This window comes from Cygnus olor, chromosome 18, assembly GCF_009769625.2.
Source record: "Cygnus olor isolate bCygOlo1 chromosome 18, bCygOlo1.pri.v2, whole genome shotgun sequence".
NCBI lineage: Eukaryota > Metazoa > Chordata > Aves > Anseriformes > Anatidae > Cygnus > Cygnus olor.
This window is the reverse complement of record NC_049186.1, coordinates 8,652,365-8,664,568: the sequence shown is the minus strand read 5'-3', so window position 1 is coordinate 8,664,568 and position 12,204 is coordinate 8,652,365. Positions and strand designations below refer to the sequence as shown.

General features: G+C 45.7%; 1 long non-coding RNA gene across 14 annotated transcripts in view; it reads left to right on the top strand.

Annotated features, from left to right (window-relative positions):
* The window catches only part of LOC121057117, a 147,031-nt gene that overhangs the window by 64,265 nt on the left and 70,562 nt on the right, over positions 1-12,204 (top strand). For 2 of the 14 annotated variants that reach the window (XR_005813641.1, XR_005813638.1), the window contains exon 1: positions 4,964-6,746. The exons of the other annotated variants lie outside the window; for them this stretch is intronic. This is a non-coding gene — a long non-coding RNA (uncharacterized LOC121057117). Of the gene's footprint in view, positions 1-4,963; positions 6,747-12,204 lie in introns of those variants that run through there. 14 annotated transcript variants of the gene reach the window in all.

Here is a 12,204-nt window from a genome sequence, read left to right as displayed (position 1 = left end):
TGGGAGGGGGTTCTGTTCCTCTAACACCTGGAGCTGGAGGCAGCAGGAGAGGGCTGGAGGGAATTCGGGGGTCAGAAACTGCTAACAGGAGCTAGGAGTTAAGCTTGGAGCAGACCTTGTCAACCTTGGCTCTTACTTTCAATTTTGTAATCCTAATTCTGCCTAAGAGCTGGCAACATTGAGAGAGAGAAAAATCTCTCTAGGCTGAAGGGGTTGGTTTTGTTCCCACTGCCTGAGATGCTCAGTGTCATTGGCAAGTTGTTTTTGTTTGTTGTTGTTTTTTTTTCACCAGCCTGGGACAGCTGGGTACTAAGCACCGTTCCCAGCTGTGCCACTGATGTGCTTGTGTGAGTGTTGCTGTACCTCTTTGTGTCTCTGTGCCTCCTGCCCCACTTTGTGTGGGGGCTTTGGAGTTCTCCAGGACAGGGACTATCTCCTGCTAGGGTGATTTTCTGCAGCACAGAATTAACTCTGCAGCGGAGTTAACTCTTTTCAAATCACCTGTAGAGCTGAAGTGACAGAGGGATGGTTCATACATGGTAACGTCACATTGTTTGTGCCTAGGTAGGGTAGCTAGCCCCTGTTAAAAGCACCCTCCAAGCTCTAAGCTTTTCTGTATGAAAGGTACTTGAGTGAGGACAACACTCATGTTATTAGCTGAGTTCACTCAGCGGTGGAAACAAGTCCTAAGTAAATGTGCAGCCTCCAACATGTTGAATCTCCAATCTACTCTGAGGCCACTAGACGTTTTTGAAGTGAAAGTCGTTTTAATTTGAAGCTCTCCCTAGTGTTTGTGTCCCCTAAAGACTGATGTCCTCATCTGAGTAAACTGCTCAGCCCTCATGGTCTTCTGCAGCAGGATGTAAAGCATTTTTCATCTTCTTTGAACTGAACTGAAAGAGCATTTTTATGTTCTGGTATGGGTTTTGGGGTAGGAGCAGGATAAATCCCTCTAATTGTGCCATTCAGTAGACACAGCTTTGTTTATTTTTTAAGCTGGCACAGAAATGCAGGATAGGCTTAGCTGACCACAAGCCATTAAGCATTATGACTTGAATTGAATACTGAACGGTATTGTTAAAGCATAAAGGGAAACTCTGGAATAAATTAACAGGTCATATAATATCTCACATTTCCCAGAAATGCAACAGCAGCTACTCATCTCTTTTCAACTACTTTCCCAACTAAGGGTGAGATATTTCTGCTCCAACTCAGAGCATCCAGAAATAAGACATTTATGCTTGAGCTGGTCACAACTGGAGCCTTGCTCCTCTTGTGTCTGACAAGGAGAAATGGAAACCTCCAGAGGGTGATTCAGCTGCTCCTAAGACCGGCATCTGATGGATCAGATGAAATGCTCGCAGAAGGTGCCTGTTTCTGTCCACTGAAGTTCATGTAAGCACCTTCTCCTCCCAGGTCTGGGTGAGATTGCTTCACTGGCTTAAATGCTGGTGTACAGCTCTGGACTGCTGTGACTGAAGCAGGATGGTGCTGATCACCATTCCCTTGTGCCGCTGGGATGTTTGGGAGGGAGAGCATACCTGGTACTTGGAGACTTCTGCTTGCCCTTGGCACGTGGTGGGCTCATGCTGCACTCAGCTGATCTGATTCATCCACATTCCCTTTTGTTACTTTTCCTTGTGTGAGGAATTCTGCACTTCAAAAGAATTCATGCCAGGCAGAAAGGAGAGGACACAGGCATGGTCTCTGCGAGGGGGCATTCTTGTGCATCTTTTCTCGCTAGCGGGCTCCAGCAGGTGTGAGCACAGAGTAGCTGCTGGCCTTGCCCGCAAGGGATGATTGTGGGACCTGGCTCCACCTTCATTAAGGGTGTGCAAAAGTTTGGGGGCTGCCAGGCTGAGCTCAGCACAAGACACAAAGCGGGGTCAGTAGCCCATGCAGCGTGCTAGGCAGTCCTGCCTGCTTGGTGTAAGACATGCTCTTCAAAATGCGTCATGCCCCTGTACTGTGCTACCAAAGCCTTCTTTTCTAGCTGGGCTCCATGCAGTGGACATGTCGTCTTGTTGCTACATTTCTTTGAGCTGGCTTGGGAAGAGGCTCACATTTGCACTCTGGAGCACTTGGCTCACATTCGTATTTTGACTGAATATTTCTAGGAGGTAGCAGGCAAGCTGCACAGAGGCTGAAACCTCTTCTTGTCGGGACACTGTCTGCTACAAATTCACATTCATATGTGTAATCCCAGAATTTTAGGTTGGAAGACTGGAGCTCTTCAGAGTAGGAACTTCCAGGATTAGGCCCTAAAAATATAAGTTATTATACCAAATAATACATACTACTGCTTAAAATAGCATAGTTATAGAACAGTGGCTGGCATCCAATGCTTGACATCCATATTTCTGTTGCCAGGATATTTTCCCAGTAAAAGTGAATTAAAAACATAGAAATCAATGTCTATTTAGACTGTTCATTATTATTGCTTCATTAAGTATAAACAATTTGTCAACACATAGCAGACACTTGGAGAGGATATTTCCTTGCAATAACAGAAATCTGAAATCCTCCTGGCTGTTTCCTAACCTGGCACTCACAACCTTGGATACAACTGCACAACTCACAAGTTTTGAAACTAGCCTTCTGAGCTGGGCTTTGGGTAAAGTTTCTCAGCAGTATATAATTATTCCCATTATACCTGTCGTCAATGATTCATTGACCGCTGAGGCATACATATGAGCTATTTTTCTCTTTATGACTTTTCAAGGGGATGATTCACCGGTTATAAGTGTACATTATCATATGACTAAAGAAGAAAAAAAGACAAATGGAGTGAAGTGCTGCTGAGATTTTCCATATTAAAACAAAACAAAAGAGATTGGTCAATAAAATAGCGACGCTCCTCCCGCGTAAGGCCAGCAAACATCTGTAAAGCTTCCAAGCAGCCAGCATCCGTACAGCTTGACTTGGGTTTTCCAATTCTATAATGCCATTGATTTCAACATGCAAAACAAAATAAGTACAGCTGGAAAAAGGAAGGAGTACCTTCGCTTTTCTTCTGAATGGCTTGGCCTTTCTTTGCTCAGACGTGGGACCTTCCTCGTGACTCGCTAGCCAGGGCTCACAGATGCAGGCACTGGCCACAGCAGAGGTGCGGGGCCGGGCTGCTTCCTCCAGCCAGGTAACATCACTGCTGGGAACAGCGGGGCTCCTCTTGGAGGGAAAGTGAGCAGGCCAGCGGCTGGTGAAAACCCTGAGCAGTCATGAGCCCACCTTGGCTTCAGAGGCTTTGAATGAATTCTCTGACCCATAGGTTGACAGCAAGATGGATGGCGAATAGCATTTAAGGTGCTAACGGAAAGATGGGAACAGAAAACCCTGTTCCAGTGCAAAATCTGGTCTGCAGAGTGAGATGGTCTGTTGAGCAACAAGGAAAATAGATTTATGTGTCACTGTTAGCTTCTGTGAAGAAGCCAAATTGCTCTGGCACAAAACACATGATATTTATTCACAAAAATGTGGAATTAATTGCTATCATCCACATTTTTTAATGGGAACATATTTTACTTTTTGGTTACAATAGTCCCGAGCCTCAGTCATTGTCAGGAGCGGGCCTGCCCTGCCGTGTGAAGGGCCTGGCAGGAAACGCTGGTGGGTCCGATGGGGCAGGAAGGGAGGGCAGCGAAAACCTCCATCCTACGGCAGCCTTTGAATGAGGGGAGTTCACTTACATCCTCGTGGAATTAGTATTTATGTCCTAATAGAGAGGTCTAACATTAGCTTGCTACCAAGAAAATAGCCTCCCAGGCATTTTGCTTGTATCACTGACTATTATATGCAGTTGATTTTCCTCTTCTCTGGCTTTTCTTTTAAAAGCAAAGGAGGCAAATTCTCACCTCTCCTCCTCTCTATCTGTGTCTGTCTTTGTGACTGACCTGAAACTGAACCATGGGTTTCCTTTCCCTTCAATCCACAATTTTTTGATCCAGGCTCTTGCCAAATGCTGACCTCTCACCTTCTGAGACCTTATAGCCTTCTCCTTCCCCTCCCATGCTGTGGCCCAAGCTGAGTTTGCATCGGGGCACTCTTCTCACATCTGAGCCACGGGCACCTCCTGGAACTTCTGCTGGACTTGCCTTTCCCCTCTGCCTGGAGCACAGCAAAGCCTGCTCAGTGTGGGCTGCTCAGTGTGGGCTGCTCGGTGTGGGCTGCCCTGTGCCCCTCAGCGTGCCACGTCCCCCAGTGCTGTGCCACCCCGGGTCCACCTGCCAGCCTGTGCTGGTGTGTGGTGTCTGCAGTCAGCAGCAGCACTGAGCCCTGCCCTACTACCATATTCTTATTGTACATTTCAGGCCATAATTTACCTGTGCTCTGCACTCTTCACGTTTTTCTGTGTCTGGGTTATCTGCTCCCTCCATTTCCCGGGCTAATGAAGAATTGACGGTGTCCTCGCAGTTCTTTCATACATGTGCAGAAGAAGAAAGAGATTTTTATCTACAGAGAGAGATCGCAGAGGTATGAATTATGTGAGGGGTGAGCAGGTCGTTCTGATGCAATTCTATGGAAACAAGCAATTACATTTATAGGCATGGCTGAGTAAGGTAATTTGGAGCACAGCTGGCCAGTAGCAGGGATTTTCTACTCTCTAATCATTGCCATGGACCCACGGGCTGGAGGAAAGCCCAAGTTGAAAGGGTCGCTTGCAGGCCAATAAAAGAATATATGTTGGCTGGAAACAAGAGGCTCAACAATTTCAAAAACATGTTTTTCTTCATCTTGTTGAAACTCAAGATTACACTTAGTCATCACTTATTTGGTTGGACTCTTATGATCTCACAACTACAAACCTTTTCTTTTCTTCCCCCTCCTCATCTTCCTTTTTTTTTTTTCTTTCTGTCTTTTTCTGAAGAACCATTTATTAAACATATGTTTTTTTTCCTGGCTGGGGATTTCCACTCAGCTTTTTGTGGTAGACATCCCAACGCCTAAAGAGTTCTCAGAGTAGGGCTGGGGAGATCTTAGTCAGTACAGCAGAAAAGAAATCATGACTATTCCCCTGCATTAAATAGGTGGGTCAGATTTCCAGCTGCTGTAAATTATCCCGGCCCATGGATCCGTTCAGATGGTATTTGCAGCTTCTTTTGGAGCTGTGGAGAAGCTTTGCTAACAGAGATGCTGAGCGCACTGTTCAGCATTTGGAGGATGTGTGCACGTAGCCAGAGCAGGCTCCTGGTCTCGTCTCTGGGAGGCTCTGTTGGGAAGGATGGTGCTGCAGTCCCTTGTCCATTCAAGTGAGTGCTGCATTAACGTCTATGAAAAATCGGGATTTGTCTCTCTGTGCTTTCCGAGCCTTTTTTAACCATTTCCTAGAGCTCTGACTCTTGCCTACAGTACCAATAAGCTTTCTTGCTACTGCAGCAATTCACTTGAGTCTGGGCAAAACTGTCCTAGGTATCTAAATTACCTTCTTTGTTTCTGGAGGATTTCCATTTTGTTTATCACTGTGATCCAGTTTTCCTCACCCCTTTCCAGGCAGAAACTGTCGGCTTCTCTCTACTTTCCTGGTGAAATAATGCTGCACAAGTCACTGCTTCACCCTCTCACCCCAAACTCATTATTTCAACCAATCTTCGTTATACAATGTTATTATTACATTTACTGTAGCGTCTGGAAGGTTTAAAATGCAGACACGCAAAACAGAGAAAAACGATTTGTTCTGCCCCAGTGATCTTCTTGGTTGCTAGAGTCGACTTTAGCAACTTCCAGCTCCATTTACTCACCAATTAAACCAAATCCTTGTCATTTAATAGCACTATATAAATACTTGCCTGGCATAAGCTTTGCTATCTGATGTCATACTGTGTTGTACAATTTTAATTGATACAGTTAAAGTGTTGCCAAGATTTGAATGATTTTTTCTTGTGACATCTCCTTTGCGTGATATTCAATTGGTATTATATAATAATGACTAATTCCTTAGCTGAAGTCCAGCAATGAACTGTAAGCTCTCTATCCCATTCCTTTGAAGTACAAAATATCCTTATTTCATTTCCATAGTATCGTTCATCTTTTGTCTCTGCTCGATCCTACTGCACACTGACTTAGCAGCATTTGCAGTATCACTTTGTGGTGTATATTCATCAAGAACTGGGTCTTAGGTATTACAGTTGAACTGCAGCTGTCAGCCTGGAGCTTACCTGGCAAATACGTCCACAGCACACTGCTCGCATAGCCTTGAGGAAGTTTTGTATTGATTTCTGGCAGGAAAAGTTCTGTCTTTTGGGATCTCCCTGCTTTCTCAAGGTCCACAAAGTTCTTACTAATTTCTGCTTGGTCTTAGGTACCGATCTCTCTTGAAGTAATTACAAGGTGAAGGGACGTAGTTTGGCTGAGAGCAGAGGAGGCCAGCAGGTAGCTCGTGTGGCACGTAGAGCTCCTTGGCGTGGCTCACGAGAGGCACCTGAAGATGTGAGCTCCTGATGCTTTTTCTAGGCTTGGTTTCTTTTTCATTGTTCTTCCTTTGGTGTGAGTTCAGCCCTTTGTTTCAGGTCAGCTCAAAAGCAAACTGTATGCTCCGTTTTCAGCTTGTACTTTGGCTGGAGTAAGCCTTTTAGTTGGTTTTGGCTTTTCATGAGACAGGCTGTCTTTACATCTGCTTTTCTCATTTATAATTTAGCGTACTGCAGCTCTGCTTCACCTCCAGCTAGAGCTGTAGAATCCTTTTGTTGCCATTGTCTTCCCGGCCTGGCCTGCACTCCGTTCTGTTCATGTGCAAGATGCTCATTAAAGAGGTACGTCAGAAAACCCAAACTGCATCTCTAATGTTGTATATTCAATCAGCCTTTTTGCACTTTGCACCGCAGCAGGTGAATCCGTTAGGCTGCTGTGTTTCATTTCACTGGGATTAATTATAGAGCGAGAAGGTATGATTTATGGCAGCCAAGTGGAAGAGCAAAATCTTTGCTTTTAAACTACCCAGTTCCACAGTCTGCAGGGAGAGGTCCATCAGGAGATACAGTGTCTCATCAAACTTTTTTTGTATGCATTAATTAAAACTTTTCAGCTGGGGTCTGAAACTTTGAGGGTTATTCAGTAAAACAACCTGTGCTGAGTGGAGCAGACCCTGCTTAACTAGGCTGGTACCCAGCTTCTTCCTGAAGAGGACAGCACACCTTGCAAAATCCATGGCTTATACAGCGTCAGAAAGTATTCAGTGTGGGCAGGAAAGTCAGTAGAAGTAGGGTGCGTTTAATGAGTTATTAGTAAAATCCTAATCTATTGTATGGAATAGGACTACAACACTGTAGCTGTTTCACCAGCACAGATCATGCCTGCATGGTGTGGAAATGGCAGAAGCCCTTGGATTCCAGTGTCACCACTGACTACTGGACAGTGTGATTGGAATGGGTATGAAACAGCAATGTTCAGGTCAGGGATGAAGGTGAGGGTAATAGCGATGGGAAAACAATATCTAAGAGTGTAGCTTAGGAAATAAAATAGAGAAAGGGATTATATAAAGCAAACTTCAGAAGCATATGGCAATGGTTACAATGCCTGAAGAAGCCGTCACTAATTCAGTTGCTGTGATGTATGGGTTTGTGAGTAGGACGTTGTCCAGTGCTGCCTTACCCCTGTGCCCCAGTCCCTTAATCTTTTAATGCCTCGATTCTTCATCGGCAAAATGAGGATCCAACATTGCCTTTAGCAGGATGTGGATTGTTTTAAATTATGAATGTCTGTAAAGCACTTTGAAATCTTTGGATGGCTCTTGTTTCAGAGATACAAGGTATTATCCACACTGTCATTGCTGTGCTTGTTTGGGAAGTGCACGATGGTTTTTATTTGCAGCTGTGGTCCTGGCTGAATGCTGCAGTTGGTGCTGAGGGATAGGTGTTCCATTAAAGCTGCATGTGGAGAGCTTGGCTGCCTTTGAATATGAGAGCTTCAGGAGAAATGAGAAAGAAGGCTGCAGGATAGAGATAGATAAATGCTAGATGCAGCTTTTGCTTTATTCTTCCGTTTTTTTTTCATCATGAATCTGGCCAGCTAGAAATAAGAAATTATGCCTGTATCTATTAGAAAAGCATGGCTGGAATGTAAGATTTATTGGCACCAATATGAAGGAGCAATTTCAGAAAGAGCTCTGCAAATAAATTCATGTGTTGGGGTTTAACTTACTCTGAACTCTTCTTCTACAGGAACTAATGAGCAGAATTGTGCCAATTATTCATTAACCTTTCCCCTTCTGTGCCTCCCGTAGCAAAGATTCTTTAACACTCTTTAAGGCTGGCACTTGGTGCCAATGCAGTTGTGAGGTGGGAATTTTAATACTCTGTTTACTGCTGGACTGGGGAAATGGTGTGATTATTTCCAAGCCTCTCAAAGTCAATGAGAGCTCCCGGAAGAGGACCCAGGCATCAGCGGCTCCTGTGCCTTGCCCCCATGGGTAGGGCTGAGTTTCTGCAATGCTGCAGACAGCAAGGATTGAGGGGTCCCAGGAGAACCCAGACTGATGTTCAGGAGAGAAGCAGGGGATATCGGTGTGTTTCACTCTCAGGGCTAGCTGCCGCTCCCTGTGCTGAGCCTGCAGGAGTTCCTGTGTTATGCAGGGCACTCTCTACGGGCCTCCACGACAGCTTCCTGTACGGGGTGAAGACCAGAGATCAGGTCTTTAGGATGCTGGTGGTCTGGGACGTGGAAGGTACCTTTGTGGTGGTGTCTGCGTTGTGGAGTCATCCCACAGGGCCAGAAGCAACTGCGCTGGGCTTGGGAAGGATCTGAGCGGTCTCATCACACACCTGGGAGTGAGTGTCTGTATTTCACCTGCCTGGGGCCACCTTGAACCTGGACAGCAAAGGCAGGGGCTGCAAGCACGCTGCTTCCTCCCGTGTTCTGCTCCCACTCAGTCTGCGAATACCCTCAGGTTGTCAGGAGAGGACGCTGCAGGTGAGATGATTCAGGATGAAGGGAGCAGCAGCAGGGTTAGTGTGGCTATCACAAGCAACCGCGTATATGCTGTGCTGTAACTTCTCATTCCAACCCGGGGATTGAGCTTTCTCATCATGTTATCAGCATCTGATCCATGGTGATGAGCAATGATTTAATAGGGTTGTGAGTAGAGGTGATTTTCACCTCCTTTGCTTTTCTTGATCCTCCAGATTTAGCGAAAAGCCTGGCAGATGATGTCTGAGCCTTCTTGCTCCCCACAGAGCTCAGTTGCAGCAAGCCGCGCTCGATTGTTTGTGTGCGAGGAAACTTTGGGGCTGGATACCTTCTTTCTTTACACCTCCAGGATGCCCAGGAAGTCATAACTTGGAAGTCATTACAAATGGATCATTAGATAAACCATGTTTATGTGTGAGATAGTCGACTTGGCACTAGCCTCTAATTCATGCACAGCTGAGGCTTAATGCCGCTCAAAGAGATCAGTGTGTAATGATGCTTTTCCACCTCGTTCCAAGGAATGTTTCTCCTGCCCCTCCTTTTCCCCTGCCTCTTTTAGCTCTGGTTAACTGCAGTGGAGGAGGTTTCCTCACAAAGCTTAAGCTGCTTTCTTGCAGTTTTGTGATTACTGTAGACTCACTTTCTGGAGGAAAGGCAACTCGGTCTGGTTTTCAAGGCATTTTTGTAGGACTGAGCTGAGTATGAAGCTTAATGGGATATGTACAGTGTTACACAGAATGAAGCTCTCGTGGTGTGTGCTGAAGATTTACAATTATTTTAATTTAACCCAAATGAAAATATTACGAGCCAAGTTATTTCGCAGACCTCTTTTCTGGATGGTTATTTGATTCCTTATACTTCATATGGAAGACTTAAGTTGAGGTTTGGCCGCTATATTCATGTGTTCAAATGTATTTTGGGGGCTGGATTTTCAAAGCAGGCCTCCTCAGTTTTTGCAGGTGCAGTTTTTTGTCCTTGCAACTAACTTTGCCTTCAATGTGACATTTGGAGAGAGGAAAGCAGGAGCTCACCGTGGGCACCCAGAAATGAGAAACACTTCTGCAAGTCTGTTTTTGAGGATGGGAAGAATCAGGCCAGCTTCGTTCTCCGTCTGAAGGCTTTGGTATTGAGCTTTGTGCTTTACTTCTCTTGCATTACACTGAAGCAGGGAGTGTGCTGACATGGGCCTGAACTCTAAGATGGAAATCTGTCTCAGCAGAGCCTCCAACTCATGCCTGGGATACCCTGAGGCTGGTAGTGTCACGGGGCACCCTGGGCCAGAAAGCCCGTTAATGCAAGCCTCTTTTTTGCCATTCATGGAGAGAAATAGTTGCTGCTTGGTCCCCTCAGAGTGCCTTTGAGACATCTAGATGAAATGACTTCTAAGAAGCAAGTCCTGAGGTTGTTCAGTGCAGGCGACATGAAGAAAAGGCGGTTGTGTCCCTGCTGACCCTGCACCAGCATTCAGCTTCTACATGGGTGGCCAAAAAGGGTCCTGTGAATGCTCATGAACGTGAACCGGGGCCTGGAGCCACCTTTGGTCCTCTGCAAGCAGCTCACCGCACTGGAGGAGGCTCTTGTCAACTGCAACAGTGTTTAAATTGTGCTTAACAAGCCCAGCTGCTAAAGCCCCTCCCTGAAATGTTCTCTCTCTTCATATTTTAAATTCCAGCATTCTTTTGTGGAAATTAGAAATGCGACGTGGAGATGGTCTAATTGCATAGTGCTTTGTTTGAGCTAGAATCAACATTTCCTTAACCTATTATTAAGCTTATCATACAGGTATATATATTTTATCGAGGTCATATTGTTAGCGTGATGTGTGCTTGGCTTCACTTCCTATGGAGGTGCTCAAAAGACACTAACATGCTGAATTGAAGGGAAGAATGAAGATGCTGATATGAAGCCCAAGAATTTTAAGTCTGTTAAAAGTGTGACTATAAAACCTTGGTTGCTGAACCATCTGCTTTTAATCTTCCTATTGCTATGCAGTCTTCTGGGGACTTGGGCTTGGCAACAGATTTCCAAATTGCTAAATTAATCTTGTCAGCTTCAGGAAGCACCAGAAAACCCTTGGGAGACAGATTCTGCGCTCAGTTACACCTGTGTGAACTCACCGCCCTCAGCTAGCACAGTGACTCTCCATTTTCCTTGGAAGAGCTGTGTAATCAAATATCTGGGCACATTGATCTGCAAACTGAAAGCTAGCTGGATTACTTGTCCAGAGCTTCTTGTGCAAAAATGGCCCTGGAAGATTTGAAACACAATCTGCATTATCATCCAGCAGTCTCAAATATCCATGTGGATATTGAATAAAAATGCTGCACAACGTTGCAGTGCCATAGCTTTTACAGCAAGATCTTTTTTTTTGGTTGAGCCAGTATTTTCTGTGTGGATGATGCATTTTCGCTGCACCCCCATTCTGTCAGCAAGGGCTGTCAGGATGCGTGAGAGCTGACCAAAATAGCCATGGCAGAGATTGTAACCACAGATCTGCCCCTAAAAAATACCCAGAGTTAAACCTGCTGCGATTTCCCTCTGATTGGATGGCAAGGCTGAGTTGGAGACTGGCTTCAGACACCTGTTAGCTTCGGAAATAACCATGTAGAAACTGTGATTCCTTAACGTGTACGGCCAACGGCATGCCAGGTGCTCAACAGACAGTACACTGAGACTGCTGTCCTGCTGGAGGCCTTGCTGGTATTTCGCTGTAACAAAAGATGTAGCTCTGCATTTCTGCCCCTCTCCTTTCAAGCAGCAAGCACTGCAGCTCAGAGGACACCGCCAAGGATGTGGTGGTGAAGCCCAAGGAGCAGCCTGGCACCTCCAGCAACAGCTGAGGTATTTAATCACAAAGCTGTGTATTCTGAAGACCTGCTCCATGTCTGGGCCTTGTTTTGCTGCAGAGGGTCTCCCTGGAGCATTTCAGGCTCCACGTGGCCTCATTAGCTGTGAGAGACCTGCTCATCTCCCCCGTGCTGGTGATCTCCTGGTGCCTGCTGAGCAAGCTGTTTCTGCGAGGTCGGGTCCCTTGGAGCTTTGCCTTGGAGTAGCTGCAGTGGAGCCTCAGCAGCACAGAGCAGAGTTTCCACGTTGTTTTCCATTTTTAATTCTCAGGGAAAAGCCTTTAGAAAAATCCTGTCAGTCTCAGTTGTGAAATCTGACATGCAGCCTAAAAATAGCATTTCGGTGAGAGCTAAGAGTGGCTAAAATGAATTGACTGGAGGAACAGGAGTTGGCAAATGCGCGCTGCTCAGCATTTCCAAAACTAATTTTCCACATCAAGTCTCCTCTTCCTTTTCCCTG